Consider the following 18,625-nt stretch of genomic DNA (forward strand, 5'->3'; position numbering starts at 1 on the left):
ACTGGAAAAAAGGAAATTGATGCAACAATACAAGGGCCATTGAAACCCCAAATTAAAATGTCTAAGCATTCCGAATCACGATCCTTGGATTTGCATACGTAGCCAATGAAGAACGAGAATTATGAAGGAATCTGATTACTCCAAACGTATTTTACTGGACCTTGATTTTGAACCGAACTAAGTAAGAATCGAACACCTTTTGCCAAGTCATTACTAAGAGACCGTACAACTTTGTCATCCTGAAAGCTAGAGAAGTTAACCGAGGCTAGTAACTTGAATAGTTGGGACGCTTCACTCGAATCATATTGAGGCAAAGGACAGCTAACATGAAAATACCACCTAATAACTACCTCAGAGAAAGCAAAGTAACAATCCTTGACTATTACTTCTTTGAAATGACAGCCTAATAAGGGAAAGAAACAGTAGTTAAGAGAGTCACTTCCCACCAAATGATCGTGCCAAAAAGAAATGTGTTCGCCATTTCCAACCCGCCATTGTACTTGAATTGAATTTGATAAAAGTTGGCCATTGTCCCAACTTGAATCGCAATGAATTGAACTTGATAAAAGTTGGCCATTGTACCAACTGTGTAAACCCGTGATAAATTACCGAGATCCCGTATGTTCCAAGATGCCACTCATCTTCCCTTTTAAATGACTCTAACCCGTTACCTTCGATGCCCTTCATGAGGTCCCCAAATTTCATAAGTTCTTCTTTTCTATGATCTTTCTTGTTAAGGATGGGTTTGCTACTGCCTTTGAGAGGTTTGACGTTTTTGGGAAAACAGAAATATCGTCCACTTCAATTGCATCAATGGGATCAAACAAAATCGAAGCATCGTAAATCTCCTCACTCGATGCTTTCTTTTTAGCTTTCATTTTATTTTCTTTGACGGGACATTTGTGTACAAAAGGGGAAGGATCGTTATCGTTTAACTCATTGTCTTTTTGAATATTTTTACGAGTAATAACGCATGAAGCTCTGCAATCTTTACTCCCACAATTGTCATGATCAATCAAGGTAGAGGATTCGGCAATAGGAATATCGATAGGACATGTTGAAAGAGAAGAGTGGGCAGAAACATGGTTATTAGTGGAAGTGACAGAAGCTATGGGAAGAGAAGTTGACTCACCTTTATGCAAGGGTATGGGTGAAGAATAAAAAAGAGAGGTGTGTGAAGAGGAATAGTTGAGATTGTTTAACTTTCCAGTACTTTTAAGTACTTCCACATAACTCAAATCTGAATTAAGGATATTCTTGTCTCCACACATAGCTACTGTTTTTTTTTTTTTTTTAAGACGTTTTTGTCTGAAGATCTGCGGACTATGTCTGTAAAGAAGATGTGGTCTGAAGGTCTGTATGCTGAATAATGAAGACTGTTTGTTTTTAGGTATGCAACATAACTTAATTCTGTCTGCAGTACTTAGAAGCATATTTCTAAGTCTGCGAGGCTGCAGACATAATAAGACATAATTTTATCTTATGTCTTCAGAAAAACAAACTGTCTGCAGTAAAAATGTCTGCGAGCGCGCAGACATAAGACATAATAAGGTCTGCAGACATGAAAACAAACAACACCGTAATGTTATCTGGTGGTTCTTTGAAGATATTATCTTTAAAGTGATTTAGTTGTCTAAGCACACATGTAAATGGTGGATAAATGGTTAGATGATGACCCACTGTGTGTTTAGTTTAATCACTCTACATATCTATCCTATACATCTGGAAAAAAAAAAATAGAATAAATTATCACAAACTCACTTTTTTTCCTTTGACTTTCACACACTAACCTCCACCGATTTTATTTTGATTATTTCATCCAGAAAAATTACACCCACCATAAGTTTGATGGGACCTTTCAGATATCGATTTCAACCACCATAAGTTTTATTTTCTTGATTTTATTTTCTCCTTTTAGCTCACCTATATCTCTCTCATATCGACATAATCGCATTGAAGATGACGTGTGTGATAGCATTTTCCAATCTTACATCTTAATTCTTAAAACCCAAAATCATATATTAAAACTATTTACTCCCTCTGTTTCATTCTAATAATCCACTTTCTTTTTTTAAAGTCTTTTGTATTAAACTTTGACTCAAAATATTTTTGTTTGTGTTACATATTATTCTATGAAATTTATATGAATGTATTAATGTTCAAATGTGTTTTCATTGGTATAACTTTCATCAAATAATATATAACACAAATAAAGTTATTTTAGGTCAAAGTTGAGCAAAAAAGACCTTAAAAGTCAAAACTGAACTATTGAAATGAGACGGAGGGAGTATAATTCTTTACAGAACCCAAAACAACAAAGAAGAAGCTTCATGGATAGAGGAGTTCGTACAAGAATCAAGATCTAAAAATACAAAAAACGAGATCAATAATGACGATTTCAAAGTCGCATGCTTCAAAATCCACAATCAGTCGCGATAATTGCTGGAATATAAAGCGGCGGTGGGTTGGTTGCCGTTGTTCATAATGCTAATTCCATGCTCAACGTCGACCGAGAAAGAATGGATCTTCGTCGTTTTGAAGCTCGAACAAACCATCGCTTAATTCTGAGATCAGAACCTTCGTTGAATCAAAAGCCTGTGAAAATAAATTAGGGTTTTTCCATGTTAAATATAGTTTGGGTTTGTATAAAATATTTAAGTTTATTTGCTTTGAATCAGCTTCATGTATGTTTCTTAGAGGTTGGAACACATATAAATCAAGATGGAACTTTGTTTTAAAATAGGAGGATTTAAAATGAGATGTAGTCTCTATATCAAGTGGAAGGTAAAAATAAAGTTGTCTTTTATTTAATCTTAATTTATGTATGTAAAAGGACATAGATACCCTCACATGCATAGCACATTCCTGACACTTAACGGATTAAATTAACGTTTGTTAGCGTGAGTGACTAAACGTGTAATATTATGAAATCACAGTGACTAAAATTACAAAAAAAAAATATAGTGACTAAAGTTGCAATTTTTGATAAACCACATCGACCATACTTTTAATTAAGTCTTATATATTTACTAATAATACATTACATTTTTTTTATCCGGCTTCATTCCCACAAATAAAAGAAAACTATACAATTCCATTCCAAACTCTCTCTCTCTCTCTCTCTCTCTCTCTCTCTCTCTCTCTCTCTCTCTCTCTCTCTCAACTCTCCGTTCTTTTCCCAAATCTAAAAAAAAAAACTCTAAATCTTTCAATTCCGTGAAACAAGAATTCAAATTCAAACGGATTCAGACCCTAAATCTTTTATTTAATTTTTATTATTTTCACCTTACAACCATTGTGTTTCAGATTCAAAAAGCAGAATCAAAGGGATTGTCTTCAGATTCAACAGGTAAATATTACAGTTTTGATTTTTAGTTTATATTCCATTTTCTAATGGATTCGGCACTATTAAGGCTAAATTCGTGAGATTGTGATTATTAAATATTTGTTATAATTCAGTAGGCTTATAACTACCTTTAGTGGTTTGATTCTTGATTAATAATGCTAATAATGAAGTGTAAGAACAAAGATGGTAATGGAGAGAAAGAAAGAAATACTTTGTAAGTGTGAGAAATGGTACAAGTTTAATGCTTGCATTCATGGCTATTTATAACAAAAATATCACAAGTTTAGGAAATACAATAATATTACTTTTGTGTATCAATAATTGATTATCCATTTATATATATATTTATATATTATAACACTCCCCCTTGGATAGCAATTTTATTTGTTGAAGATCAACTGTAAGTTACTGCCTCGTTAAAAACCTTGCTAAAGAAAACCCAGTGGGAAAAAAACTTTAGCTAAGGGAAAAAGAGTGCAGCATGGAGTTGACTCCCCCTCAAGTAGACATCGCTTCAGTTGTTACATCTTTTGAACATGTCTCATGTCAATGTTATGAACGTGTGTTCTGAAAATAGCAGTTGGAAGTGCTTTCGTGAAAAGATCAGCAGAATTTTTGTTGGATTGAACATATCTCATTTCAATCTCGTTGTCCTTAATGAGATTTTGAGTGTATGAGAAGAATCTAGGAGGTATGTGTTTGGTTCGGTCACTTTTGATATACCCTTCTTTCATCTGTGCTATGCAAGCTGCATTATCTTCATAGATAATTGTTGGACTTTTATCGCGTTCTAGTCCACAAGAATCAGTAATGATTTGTGTCATTGATCTCAACCAAAAATATTCCCGAGTAGCTTCATGTAATGCAATCACTTCGGCATGATTTGATGATGTAGCAACAAGTGTTTGTTTTTGAGAACGCCATGATATTGCAGTACCTCCATTTAGGAATACATATCCAGTTTGAGATTTAGCTTTATGTGGATCAGATAAATAACCTGCATCAGCATAACCAACCAAATCTTGTTTTGATTCGTTAGAATAAAATAATCCTAAATCAGTAGTTCCTCGAAGGTATCGAAATATGTATTTGATCCCATTCCAGTGTCTTTTGGTAGGAGCAGAGCTGAACCTTGCCAACAAATTAACTGCAAAAGAAATGCCAGGTCTTGTACAATTTGTAAGATACATAAGAGCTCCAATTGCACTAAGATATGGTACTTCTGGTCCAAGAATATCTTCATGATCTTCACATGGAGGAAATGGATCAGTTTCAACATTGAGTGATCTAACAACCATAGGAGTACTTAATGGTTTTGCCTTGTCCATATTGAAACGTTTCAGAATCTTTTCAGTATATGTTGTTTGATGTACAAGTAAACCATTAGGCATATGCTCAATTTGTAAACCAAGGCAATACTTGGTTTTTCCGAGATCTTTCATTTCAAATTCTTTCTTTAGAAGTTGAATGGCTTCATGGATCTCTTTATTTGTACCTATGATGTTAAGATCATCAACATAAACAGCTATAATCACATATCCGGATGTTGTTTTCTTAATGAAAACACAAGGACAAGTAAGGTTATTTGTATACCCTTTGCTTATCAAGTAATCACTTAATCGGTTATACACATACGTCCCGATTGTTTTAACCCATATAAAGATCTTTGTAATTTAATCGAATACATTTCTTTGGGTTTTGCATTTGATGCTTCTGGTACCTTAAATCCTTCAGGTATCTTCATATATATATATATATATATATATATATATATATATATATATATATATATATATATATATATATATATATATATATATATCACTATCAAGTGATCCATATAGATAAGCAGTCACAACATCCATGAGATGCATTTCTAAATTTTTAGAAACTGCCAGGCTGATTAAGTATCTAAAAGTAACTGCATCCATAACAGGGGAATAAGTTTCTTCATAATCAATTCACGGTCTTTGAGAAAAACCTTGAGCTACAAGTCTAGCTTTATACCGTGTAACTTCATTTTTCTCATTTCTTTTTCGGACAAAAATCCATCTGTATCCTACAGGGTTCACATCTTTAGGAGTGAGAATGATGGATCCGAAAACTTTTCTTTTATTGAGTGATTCTAATTCAGCTCGTATTGCTTCTTTCCATTGAGCCCAATCATGTCTATTTTGACATTCAACCATAGATGTTGGTTCTGGATCATCATCATTATTCATGATGTCATATGCAACATTAAATGAAAATTTCTCATCAAGATTTTTCATTTCATTTCGGTTCCATAATATCTTTGAATGTGCATAATTGATTGCAATTTCTGTATTGACATCATCAATCTCCTCTGCAGTAGGAGTACTGATTTGTGGTTCTTCTTGAACACTTTCTTTTACCTTATTATCAGCTGATTTTCTTTTTCGAGGATTTTTATCTTTGGAACCAACTGGTCTCCCACGTTTCAGACGTGGCATAGATTCTTGAGTGACTACATTATCAGTTTTCCGATTTGGAATCTCAACTCGAGCTGGAGTATTAACTGCTGGTATATATGATTTAGTCACCCTTTTTGTATCTGTGAATGCATCAGGCAATTGATTTGCAAGTTCTTGTATATGCATTATCTTTTGAACTTCTGTCTCGCATTCTTTTGTGCGAGGATCAAGATACTTTAATTGAGGTTCACACCATGAAACATCATTTTCTTTATTTTTTATTTCTCCCCTAATCTAGGAAACAATGTTTCATTAAAATGACAATCAGCAAAACGTGCTGTAAAAACATCACCTGTCATAGGTTCAATATACCTTATGATTGAAGATGTTTCATATCCAACATATATTCCCAACCTCCTTTGAGGACCCATTTTTGTACGTTGTGGTGACGCAATTGGAACATATACTGCACAACCAAATGTTCTAAGGTGGGAAATATTTGGCTCTTGACCAAAAGCAAGTTGTAGGGGGGAATATTTATGACTTGCACTTGGTCTGATGCGAATCAATGCAGCAGCATGTAAAATTGCATGACCCCATATAGATACATGGAGTTTTGTTCTCATTATCAATGGTCTAGCGATTAACTGTAAACGTTTAATCAGTGACTCGGCTAAACCATTTTGTGTATGCACATTAGCAACAGAATGTTCAACAACAATTCCTGTAGACATGCAATAGTCATTAAATGCTTGAGATGTAAACTCACCAGCATTATCAAGTCTCACCTTTTTAATGATGTAATCAGGAAAATGTGCTCTCAATTTAATAATTTCGGCAAGAAATTTTGCAAATGCCACATTTCGGCTTGATAACAGACAAACATGAGATCATCTGCTAGATGCGTCTATTAGGACCATGAAATATCTAAATGGCCCACATGGTGGATGAATTGGTCCACAAATATCACCTTGAATTCTTTCAAGAAACATTGGTGATTCTTTCTCAACCTTAAGTGGTGATGGTCTAGTTATCAATTTTCCAAGAGAGCAAGATATACATGGAACCATTGTATCATGAAGGATTTTTCTATCCTTCAGTGGATGTCCATGTGTACATTCAATAATTCTTTTCATCATTGTTGATCCTGGATAGCCCAATCTGTTATGCCATAAATTAAATACACCAGGATCAATATACTTTTCTTTAATCACCATATGTGCTTCTGGTACATTTATATGTGTATAATGTAATCCAGAATTAAGTCTTGGCAGTTTTTCAATCACGTGATTCTTGTTAGTGATACTTAAATATTTCTCATTTTCTGCCGTTACTGACTGATAATCATACCCATTAAGGTATATGTCAGAAAAACTCAATAAATTTCTGCTTGACTTAGGAGAGAATAAGGCATTATTAATTAAAAATGTTGTACCGTTTGGTAATATGAATATTGCCTTTCCTATCCCTTCTATCAAGTTAGCAGCACCTGATATTGTATGTATAGTTCCTTCCGTTGGTTTCAAATCAATGAAATATTTTTCAGATTTAAGTATAGTGTGTGTAGTACCACTATCTGCTATACAGAGATCTCCACTACTTGATTGATGTTGTGTTCCAGCAGAATTCATATTAAACTTCATATATAAGAAACAAACAGTAAGTATATAAATGTTACACAAAATGTTTATTACACACAAATAGATAAAACTGAAACATTTGACATACATAGAATTGAAACATCAAACATAGAACTGGAACATTTGATAAAACATATAGAACTGAAACATTTGAGAAAACATGATGACAAAGGTTAAATCGTTTTATTTATAAAAGAAACATATTAATTTAATTCAAGAAATCTTCATATAAATCAGATGGTTGCTCAGTGACTGTTGGATCAATATTATCCACAAAATTTACTTCCTTTTCTTTACCTTTCAGCGAATCCTGATACATCTTAACAAGATGTTTAGATGTTCGGCAAGTATTAGCCCAGTGGCCCATTCTACCACATCTGTAACAAGATTCTTCAGAATTTTTAGAAGAATTTTCTTCAACATCTTGTTTAGTGGGCTTGTTTTGTGGTTGATATTTATATTTTCGTGGATTATTATTTCTTTGACCACCACGGCCACGACCACGGCCACGTCCACGCCCATTCCCATTACCATAAGGATGGTTTCTACCATAGTTATGGCTTTTGGCATGATGATGGCGATGGTTATTATAACCACGACCTTGCCCGCGTCCTTGTCCCTGTTTATAATTATTTGCAGTATTTGCTTCAGGGATTGCAAGTGTACCAGTAGGACGGGATTGCTGATTTTTCATTAATAGCTCATCATTTTGCTCTGCAACCAAGAGATATGAATTAAGTTCAGGATATGTGTTGAACTTTAGCATTCTTAAATTTCTTTGCACTGTGATGTTGGCAGCATTTATTGTGGAGAAAGTTTTCTCCAACATGTCTGCATCACTTATTTCATGTCCACAAAATTTAAGTTGTGAGACTGTATTATACAGAGCTGAGCTGTATTCATTTACTTTCTTAAAGTTTTGGAACCTTAATGTTCTCCATTGATCCATAGCAGCTGGAAGTAAAATTTCTCTTTGATTATTGAATCTGCTTTTGAGACCTTCCCATAAAACATGGGGATCTTCTACAGTCACATAATTATTTTGTAAGCATTCATCAATATGTTGATGAATAAAGCAACATGTCGTTGCTTGTTCTTTTTCAGAACAAGTGTTGTTTTCATTTACTTTCTTAAAGTTTTGGAACCTTAATGTTCTCCATTGATCCATAGCAGCTGGAAGTAAAATTTCTCTTTGATTATTGAATCTGCTTTTGAGACCTTCCCATAAAACATGGGGATCTTCTACAGTCACATAATTATTTTGTAAGCATTCATCAATATGTTGATGAATAAAGCAACATGTCGTTGCTTGTTCTTTTTCAGAACAAGTGTTGTTTTCATTTATGGTTTCAAGAATGCCCATTGATTTAAGATGCATTTTTACTTTTATAACCCATGGCATGTAGTTGTTTCCAGTTGATTCTAAAGGAGTAAATTTAAGCTTTTCCAGATTCGACATTTTCTATTATCAAAAATTAAAACAAACAACATGATAAATTAGAGTCAATTTATATTCATAAGTATATAAACATTAAACATAAATTTAATATAACATAAATGATAAGTAGGCGACATTGTCGACCATATGTAAGCAATCATAAATAAATGTTATATAACATAAATGATAATTAGGTGACAGTGTCGACCATATAAATGTTAGATAATAGAAATATAAATGTTAGTAACATAAATGATAATTAGGTGACAGTGTCGACCATATATTATTCAGGTGGTATAACCGACCATATATCATTTAGGTGGCAGAGCCAACCATAATTAGTATTAAGATTATCGTGCTGATAACGTGTTATAATTCAGTAGGCTTATAACTACCTTTAGTGGTTTGATTCTTGATTAATAATGCTAATAATGAAGTGTAAGAACAAAGATGGTAATGGAGAGAAAGAAAGAAATACTTTGTAAGTGTGAGAAATGGTACAAGTTTAATGCTTGCATTCATGGCTATTTATAACAAAAATATCACAAGTTTAGGAAATACAATAATATTACTTTTGTGTATCAATAATTGACTATCCATTTATATATATATTTATATATTATAACAATATTAATCTTATTCTGATTCTACATTTCTTGATTTTAATCCAGGATGTTTTCTTTTGATTTTTTTATTATTAAATTTTTTTTTTTGAAGGCTTTTTGCTTGATTTTGTTAGTTCAAGGATAAGTTAAGTCGTCGAGACTATAGATCGTCTTGCAGAAGAGATTATCAACCTTCATGATATTTTTGGAGTATGAAGAATAACATAATCGGTTCAAAGGTAATGAAAGCATTTTTTTCATTCATTTTTTATATTATGTACAGTATTATATATGTCCTTTGTTGAATGAATCAAGTGTAATATATTTGATTATTAGCAGAAAAATGTTGTTTTAGTTTTGCATGCCATCTGTTTGTCAAAATGCTTGGTGAAAAAGATTTTCTCAGGTGGTTTGGATCGTAATAAAGAAGGTGGTATTTTTGCTATTAGAGAAGTGTTTGTATGTCTGCCGACATGAACCCTTTAACCAGTTACCCAACCTTTCTGACGTTGTCAGTTGCCACATCTCTTAATGATCTATGAACCTCTGATGTTAATATTGATCTGCATTGTTGGACACATTATAATACTTAGTTGAAATCAATTGATGTTAATGGTGATACTATATGTTTAACTTTCTGACGAAGTAAGGAGCTATAGTCGACAATGATACTACCTTTGCATGTTTTTCTGATCAGGTATATAACCAAGCAATGAAAAAGTTATGAGGAATACTTTAAGCCTCATTTGTATCCGTATTTAAGTTATGTTTCTCCCTGTTTCTCTTTTATATTTTATAAGTCTTGATATTACTATAGGATAGGATTTTTTTTTTCTTAAATAACTTTGGCATTTGCTTTAAGAGTTTGAGAAAATTTTCCAATTTTATTTTTAAAGGGAATTTGAAACTGAATAACTTAACATAAGATGTCTGATTATTACATGTTTAGTTTTAAGCTCCATCATGTGCATAGAATGATCCAAAAAGTGATTAGGTTGCGCAATATGTTTACCGATCCAAGTTAGAATGATTTGCTCTATTAATGATTCTCAATGAGCTTCTTAGTTTTTCTTAATGTATGCATTTCTTAATGATTCTTAATGAGCTTCTTAGTAAATGGGAGTTGGTAATGAGATCATCTTACATCCATCATGTTAGCAAAGGTATTCCAATTTTGTGTTTGTTTTAGTAACATGTTGGAATTTTCCTGTTAAACTTTGAGTTGATGTTAATCTCTACTTTTGTATATTTGTCATTATCTTAATTGATTATGCACATTAACTGTTTGCTAAAATGCTTGAATGAAAATGAATGTTAGTATTGTGTTTAGTCCAACATCAATCGTGTATGAGCTTTGATAAGTGACTTTGATTAGATTTATTTTTTGAATGATTGTTTAATTTATATGTGAATGCTTCGTTCTTTTTTGTAAGCTGGTTAACTGTAGGTGCATATGTTACTGTTTTGGAATACTTGAACATGTTACTATATTTTACTAATATATATGTTAGTGTCATGATTGATGATTTAGGTGGCATGATGTTGAAACATATGATTTGAACACCAAGACTGGAGGTCTTAATGGTTCAATCGAGACTGAAACGGAATATAGTCATGAATACATTTCTATGAATTCACATACGGATGAAATTTCTCATTTGCAGGTCATAAGGAATCTCTACTGCTAGATCCTATAATAAATCATGGTGTTTAAAGTAGGATACACAATTAGGTATGGTGTTCTTAAGATATTGATTAGTATTGTTCGGTTACACTTCGGCAGTAATGACTATTTCTATCATTCTGGCATTTAAGTTTATTTCCTTGAGTCTTTATGCGTAATATATGTGTGCTTTACAGTTTCTAATGAGGCAACTCAAGCGTAAAAATCTACTGCTTTTATTAATTGGTTACTTGGTTTTGATTTGCACAGTGAAAGTATATTCCATCATGTTTGATTAAATTAGTCAATAGTGCTTTTCCTGTAAGAAATTAAAGGTTTTTTTTTTATGTGTGTGTGGCATGAGTGGTGTAGTTGTAACCTAATATCGGGCCTAAGATTTTGGTTTATATGGTTTTGGTAGCTAATGCTACACGACAAAAAGAAGATTTTGGTTTATAATCATATGTTTCATAGATAAAAGTCCATTAGTGTGACTATGTAAGCTTCTCATTTACGGCCTGCCTATTTTATTCTTCTAATTAAGTATTAGTTTCACTAATTTTGCATTTGTCTGTGTGCTTATAATAGTCTGTTATTATTCCTCGAATGGGTAGGTTTTGACACCTTTAACAAAAGTGAAGAAGATTCGAATTTTGAAATGGATGAGATGTTGTAACTCGAGATCATTGTACGGGTCCTTTTGTTTGTGACAAAACTTAAGGTAAGTTTACTTTCAGTTTCTGTTAATGTCTTTTATGATTTCATTATGTTGATAATTGTATTACTCTCAATCTGTCATGTGATAGTTGCAAGCATCAAGTCAAGGAAATTCCTTCAAAGAAGCGACTGTGATATTTCCATTTCTTTCTTTTGGGGTTTGTTTTGAAGAAACGACTTCCGGTTAGGGTGGAGCTTGACAAAAGAGACGTTGATTTGGATTCAACTCTTTGTCTGATGTGCAATGATGGCATTGAAACTGTCGAACACTCAATAATTCTTTGCAAAATCGCTTCTGACATTTGGGAACTTGTGTATTAATGGTGGGGAATGGATTCCATAACAAATCTCAGTTTGAATAAAACCTTCCATGGATTAGGCATGAACGTAAGCTCATCGATAGGTAAGTTGATTTGGCGAGCTATTGAATCGTGGTGTGATTATTATATTTGGCGTCTTAGAAGTTAGAAATCAGTTTGTTTTTAGTAAATAAAGATCGAGTATTCCAGTCGTATTCAAAGAAATACAATTGATAAATAAAAAGAATGATAAAAAGGGTTCACTTAGACCACTCTCAACCATGACGGTCCGTCATGGGATCACTGACTGCCACATCAGCGCCACATCAGCACCTCCTTTCCATCACTAAATTACTAACATCCATGACGGCCGTCATCTTCATAATTTTTATTTTTTTTCTTAAACTTATATAATAACTTATATATAAAATTAAAATTCCTACAAATTAAACTTTTATTAATAAAAACAATATATTACAAATTCCTAAAAATAAAAAATAAAACATTACAAATTCCTAAAAATAAAAAATAAAAACATTAGAAATTCCTAAAAATACAAAAAAAAAAAAACATTAGAAATTCCTAAAAAAAAAAAAAACTACACGCATTATTAAAAAAAAGACATTAAACGTGTTTAATATGAGCCGATCGTATCGTCACTCACGTACCTCTCGTTGGTGTGCGGGTAGTCAGGCTGAGGACGACGGCAAAATTGTCGATCCCAAATACCAATACAATACAACTCGATTCGGTTGCATTTGAGTTTGGCTAGCCCGACAATTCTTTCCCATTCTAGCTCGGTCGTGAGGAACTAGAACTTATCGGTCTCGGGATCAAGGTACGCGAAATCCGAGGCCTCAAAGTCGACGTGTTCGCGTATGTAGTCGAACAAACGGCCCGTGTCCCAGTAAGTGATATCGAGATTCTCGAACGATTTACACTCCCCGTTTTCATAAACCTTCCAGTCTCCGCTCAACAACCCCCCGTGCCAAACATCCATCGAACAAGTTAAACGTGCCATGATCGAGTTTATCAAACTGAAACTGAATAAAATTGTTGTGTGTGTATGCAGTGTGTGTATATGAAACTGGAAGTGTGTGCATACATGCATATCAGTTCATGGGTATATATATATATATATAGAGATTAAATTGTTACTGTAATGTATACGTTAACATGCAAACATTCAAATTTAAACTCAAATATTCAAATTCCAAACGTTAACATGCAAAATTCGCAGCTTTTTCCCGTCCTTGGTTCGATCATCGAGTGAAAAATTGAAGGGCGGTCACCAACGGTGGACCAACGGCGCCGTTGGTGAAAACTCTCAACGGCGGCCTCAACGGCAGACCGTTGAGAGTGGTCTTAAATGGCTGTAGTGGATCGTTGAACCTAAAGTGTACTTGGAGTCTCAGAGTATCAAGATAGGTGTTGGGTAGCTGGCGTACAACATATCAAAAGGGAAGTGATGAATTTTTTTTTTAATCTTGAGTCTGAATAGTTGTAATATTAATGTATAGCAAAGGCTAAAGAGCCCATGCAATTTAAAGTGATATATGGGCCAAGTATATGTAATATTTATAGACTGATTTACTTAGAAAAAAATAAGAGTTAGCAAATGTTATTATGATCTGGGATTTAACATAGTTTATAAACTTAAGTCAAATATACAACAACAACAAAACTCAATACCATCTAAGTGGTGTATGAGGGAGGTGAGATATAGATAATCCTTCCCCTACTCGAGAATAAAAAAACAAGTCCTTTCTCCACCCAGAAAAGTAGAGAAAGTCATCCCTCTCTTTATTCGACGGATAAAGAGATTGCTTCCGAGTGGACCTCCGGCCAAAAAGTAGGAATTTTTTTTTAAATAAAAAATAAATAATAGTAAAATAAAATAAATAAAAAAATAGTAAAATAAAATTAGGACGCCATGAAAATGGTAGAATCAGGTTTTCATGGTTTTAAAAGCCTGCTAGAAAATCAATTTAAGCTCTAAGCGACAGTCAAGACGCCACTTAATCGACGCTTGGTGTTGTCTCAATAAATAGAGCCAAGGGACCTTGAAAACAGAACTCGAAAGGCATGCCACGTGGGAGTTGTTGCGCAAGCAAGGAGCCAACCACCCGTAACAAACCAAACACCACTCATGCATCTTTACGGTAGACATCCTCGAAGACACACAGCTAAAAGAATACCAATCAAGCTCAGGAGCAAAGAATGGTCGTCCTCAGCCATAATGACCCCAGGATGCACCGAACGATACGAGACTCACACACCCACCCACCACACACGTACGTCCCCTCCCATACGCCCCCCACCCCCCTTCCCCCCCCCCCCCCCCCCCCCACACACACACACACATAAAAACATAAACCAATATACATTCCAACAAACAACCGTACATAAACAAAGCTACATACCTACAAGAAAACATACCTACGTACATACATACACCTACAAAACAAAACAAAAACATACATACATACATAGGCAAAACATACATACATACCAACAAAAACAGCCTAACATACATTGTGACGACCCGGAAAATTTCGACTAATTTTGAACCAAACTCTCGATACGATTTATTATTTTTGACACGATAAGCAAAGTCTGTAATGTTGAGTCTCAAAAATTTTGAACTGTTTCGTTTATTCAATTGACTTCGACCATTCCCGATGACTCACGGACAACTATTTGTAAATAGATATGTGTGTATATATATAAATAATAATTGGAAGTATAGTTTGAAATATTAAATGTTGTTGTTATGAAATATGATATTATAATAATTATTATCTAAAAACATATCTATATATAAATAAAAGTATATTAAAAATAAATATAAAATAATTGTAATACTCGTTGGACGTTTCGATTATTATTTAGAGAAGTTTAATTTGAACTTATGTAATTTTAAAATGAACGGTGATCCGAAAATGAGTTATATAATTTATAGGCTTAATAAAAAAAATGTATTTAGGAGCTAATTGTTAAATTTGAACTTTTTTCATATTTTACCTAGAATCGAGCGCGAACAGTGATGTAATTTTCATTTAGTAGTTAATAACCAAACTTTGTACCATAATGACTGAAATAAATAAACATAATTATCATAAAATTTGGAATTTATCTGAGTACTTTTTACCCGCCACTGAATTATCAACGGAGCACGATTTAACACCCCATGTTAAAGTGTCTGTAGAGAAATAGTTATAAACATCCGTGATTAATTATTAGGTCACTGCTTTTTGTTTGATTACTTCCACTATCACATGTTTTCTTCTTTACATATCCATCCACTATCACAGATCTTACTATATTAGATAGAGAACTATTTTTTTAATTGTTGCCTCAATGATTGCCACGTGGCATCTTATCATTCGATTAAGTTTTCACGTGTGATATCTATCAACTAGTGATCCGGGTCTCTGTACACACTTCACATCTAAAATGGAGGGTAATTTAAAATAATACGTGTTGTTTAAATATGGCCACCTGACTTTTTCATTTGCCTACATGATGGCAGGTGTTCCATTATATAATGAAATTTTAATAAGTCTTTCAATTTACACTGCTCGTTCCAAATCTCTCTACTCAAATATCTTTACCCAAGTCCCTCAAATTCCCAAATATCTAGCAAGGTGGTAGTCATCATACGCATACATGATTATGAGTAGCACCCTCTACTTCTTTTCTTCTTGTTCCTATTGATCAATGCTACCATCGGCCATTACCGGCCACCACTAACGAGCCACCTTGCACCACCCTAACTACCATCCAACACCTTGTATATTTTTTTTCTCATGAAACCCAGGCCCGGTCCCGAGAATTTGAGTGCCCTGAGCGAGGTGAAAAAAAAGGCCCCAACGAATAGTATAAAATATTTAAAAAATGACAATTAACGTCATATTAATAAACATAAAGAATATACCATTAGAATTACATGTCATAATAGTTAATGAATGATTATTGAAGTTCTCCTCACATTCTTGGTAGCAAATTGTTTAATCATCTCTTTCATTCTAAATAGTTGTTATCGGTATAATAATAATTAATTAATAATAATAATAATCTTTGATAAAGTATGTAGAAAAAAATTAATATTTGAAGGTTAGAATCTAACCATGACTTTGGGATTAAAATTGATACATTTTATTATATAGTATATTTTTGTGTGTAAAGAAAAAGGAACAAAAATATCGTTTCACGAAATGGCTGTTGTTAATATATTAGACAACCTAAACTTAGTAAATGACTCCTCAACAATATGTTAGCTGAAAATGGATTTAATCTACTCTCCCACATCGGTGATTTAAATGAAATATATATACTATAAATTGAAAAGCTGTGAATGTAAAACAAAAGTGAATGAAGTGAAAGATTGGCCTGTTTTCTTGGGCAGGTCTTTCTATTTTTGAAATACTAGGCTTATCATTTGGCCTAGACATTTTTGAATTTCTTATCAACTGGGCTTGGTATATTTCACGTAAAAGAATATTGTGCCCCCAAATTTATTGGGCTCCGTGCACATGTTCATGTTGCACCCTCGTTGGGCCGGCCCTGATGAAACCCATACGCAAATAATTAGCTCGCTAACTTTTAACCACCACCTTCACTTACAACCGCCACCTTTTAAACCACCCCAACATCACCTATCGAACCACTATCATCAAAAATCATCATTTGAACCATTCAACCACGAACCACCTTTCCTTCTTGTTTTCTGTTTGGTGAACCCACTTCGACCAAGAACACCACTAGTCACCACCACCCTTGATTATTTTACTACTACTAACCTGCTCCAGGTTGATGTTCGGTTTCGACCAACCCACCAAAGAAACCCATCTACCGCTACTGTCATCACTTCACCTCCCCTAAACCATCATCACTCTTATCGTCAAATGATGACCCGATCACTGCTACTATTTGGTTTTCTATTTTTGTTCGATAACAACCTACATTCAATCACCTTCATTGAACCAACATCATAAACCCACCTTCGAACACTTCATCTGGGTCCTGATGATGCTTGAACACCACCACTCGCATATTATTGCTACTACACGTTTGATCGAGGTTGCAGCTGCTACTGCTCCTGTTTCCCTTGCGAGGTTACAGCAAAACACCACCAAGAATCGCCTAAACCGCCACCTTTTGCTTTTATTGCTAAAACCCACTCGTGATATTTCGCTACTACTTTCTTTTATATCTTTCTTGCAGTCGTGTAACCAAACCACCAAAATGTTGCTATACTGCTGCAAATTTTTGTTCTTAATCACTGTAAATGGCGTGGACAATGATGATGAAGATGGTGGATTAAATCTCTTTGGCGTATTTTGTTTCCTTTGGTCGACATATAACAACCAAATAACCCCACTACAGCCACTAATTAGTTTTAAAGGTATAAAACTATTATCATTATAGTTCTGTCTGTCGAGTGGAACATCAAAATCAGTCCCCACCTGCACTTACGAAAATAATAATTAATAAATGGATTTGATGAATTTGCTAGTTGGGCCGTGTGGATTGTATAGTTGGGCTGAGGTTGTAAATTAATTGTTAGGCTGAGGCCGTTTTATATTATTTTGTTTGGCTTTTGAATGGGCCAGATTATAGTATTGTACCTATTAGTACCCGGCTATTTGATTGTGATGGTGACGAGCTATAACATCCGCAAGCGATAACTATAAGATGATGAAAATGTTAGAATGATAATGATGGTGACTAAAGTGATGAAGATAAATCAATCGTTATGATGATCACAAAGATGATGTGGTGATGTTAAGTGATAAGATGATGATAAATATGATGGAAATGATGATGATAGTAACGATTTAGATGATGGTTACGGGTAAGATGATAGATGATGGCGAGTTGATAATTTAAGATGATAATATAAGTTGAGGATGAATATAATTATAAGAATGATAAAATGATAATGATGATGAGGGTTATCATGATAGTGATAGTTTAAAATGAAAGTGATAAACTGCTTGAGCATATTAAATATTTAGACGAACGAGTAATTACAAGAAAGAATGATCGGTTCAATGGTTAGGCGTATGTTTGTTGAATGAAAGGTCTCGGGTTCGAGCCCGGGCACTAACATTTTTATTTCTTCCATGGAAGCTACAAAATCTAATTAAGGTAGTATTTTAATTATTATTATTATTATTATTATTATTATTATTATTATTATTATTATTATTATTATTATTATTATTATTATTATTATTATTATTTTTATCATTATTGTTTTTATCATTATTGTTATTATTATTATTATTATTATTATTATTATTATTATTATTATTATTATTATTATTATTATTATTATTATTATTATTATTATTATTATTATTATTATTATTATTATAACTATTATTAATATTATTATTAGCATTATCATTAATAACATAAGTATTAGTATTGTTATTATCATTATAGTTGTTAATATAAATGTTATTATTATTATTATT

The 18,625-nt window shown here is 33.2% G+C and overlaps 1 long non-coding RNA gene across 1 annotated transcript; it reads left to right on the forward strand.

Annotated features, from left to right (window-relative positions):
• The first annotated feature begins 9,585 nt into the window (after nt 1-9,585).
• Nucleotides 9,586-12,347, forward strand: LOC139873052 (uncharacterized). The gene is made up of 3 exons (XR_011767256.1): nt 9,586-9,700; nt 11,739-11,845; nt 11,931-12,347. It is a non-coding gene; the product is annotated as an uncharacterized lncRNA (long non-coding RNA).
• The last annotated feature ends 6,278 nt before the right edge of the window (nt 12,348-18,625 follow it).

This window comes from Rutidosis leptorrhynchoides, chromosome 1 (genome assembly GCF_046630445.1).
Source record: "Rutidosis leptorrhynchoides isolate AG116_Rl617_1_P2 chromosome 1, CSIRO_AGI_Rlap_v1, whole genome shotgun sequence".
Taxonomy (NCBI): Eukaryota; Viridiplantae; Streptophyta; class Magnoliopsida; order Asterales; family Asteraceae; genus Rutidosis; species Rutidosis leptorrhynchoides.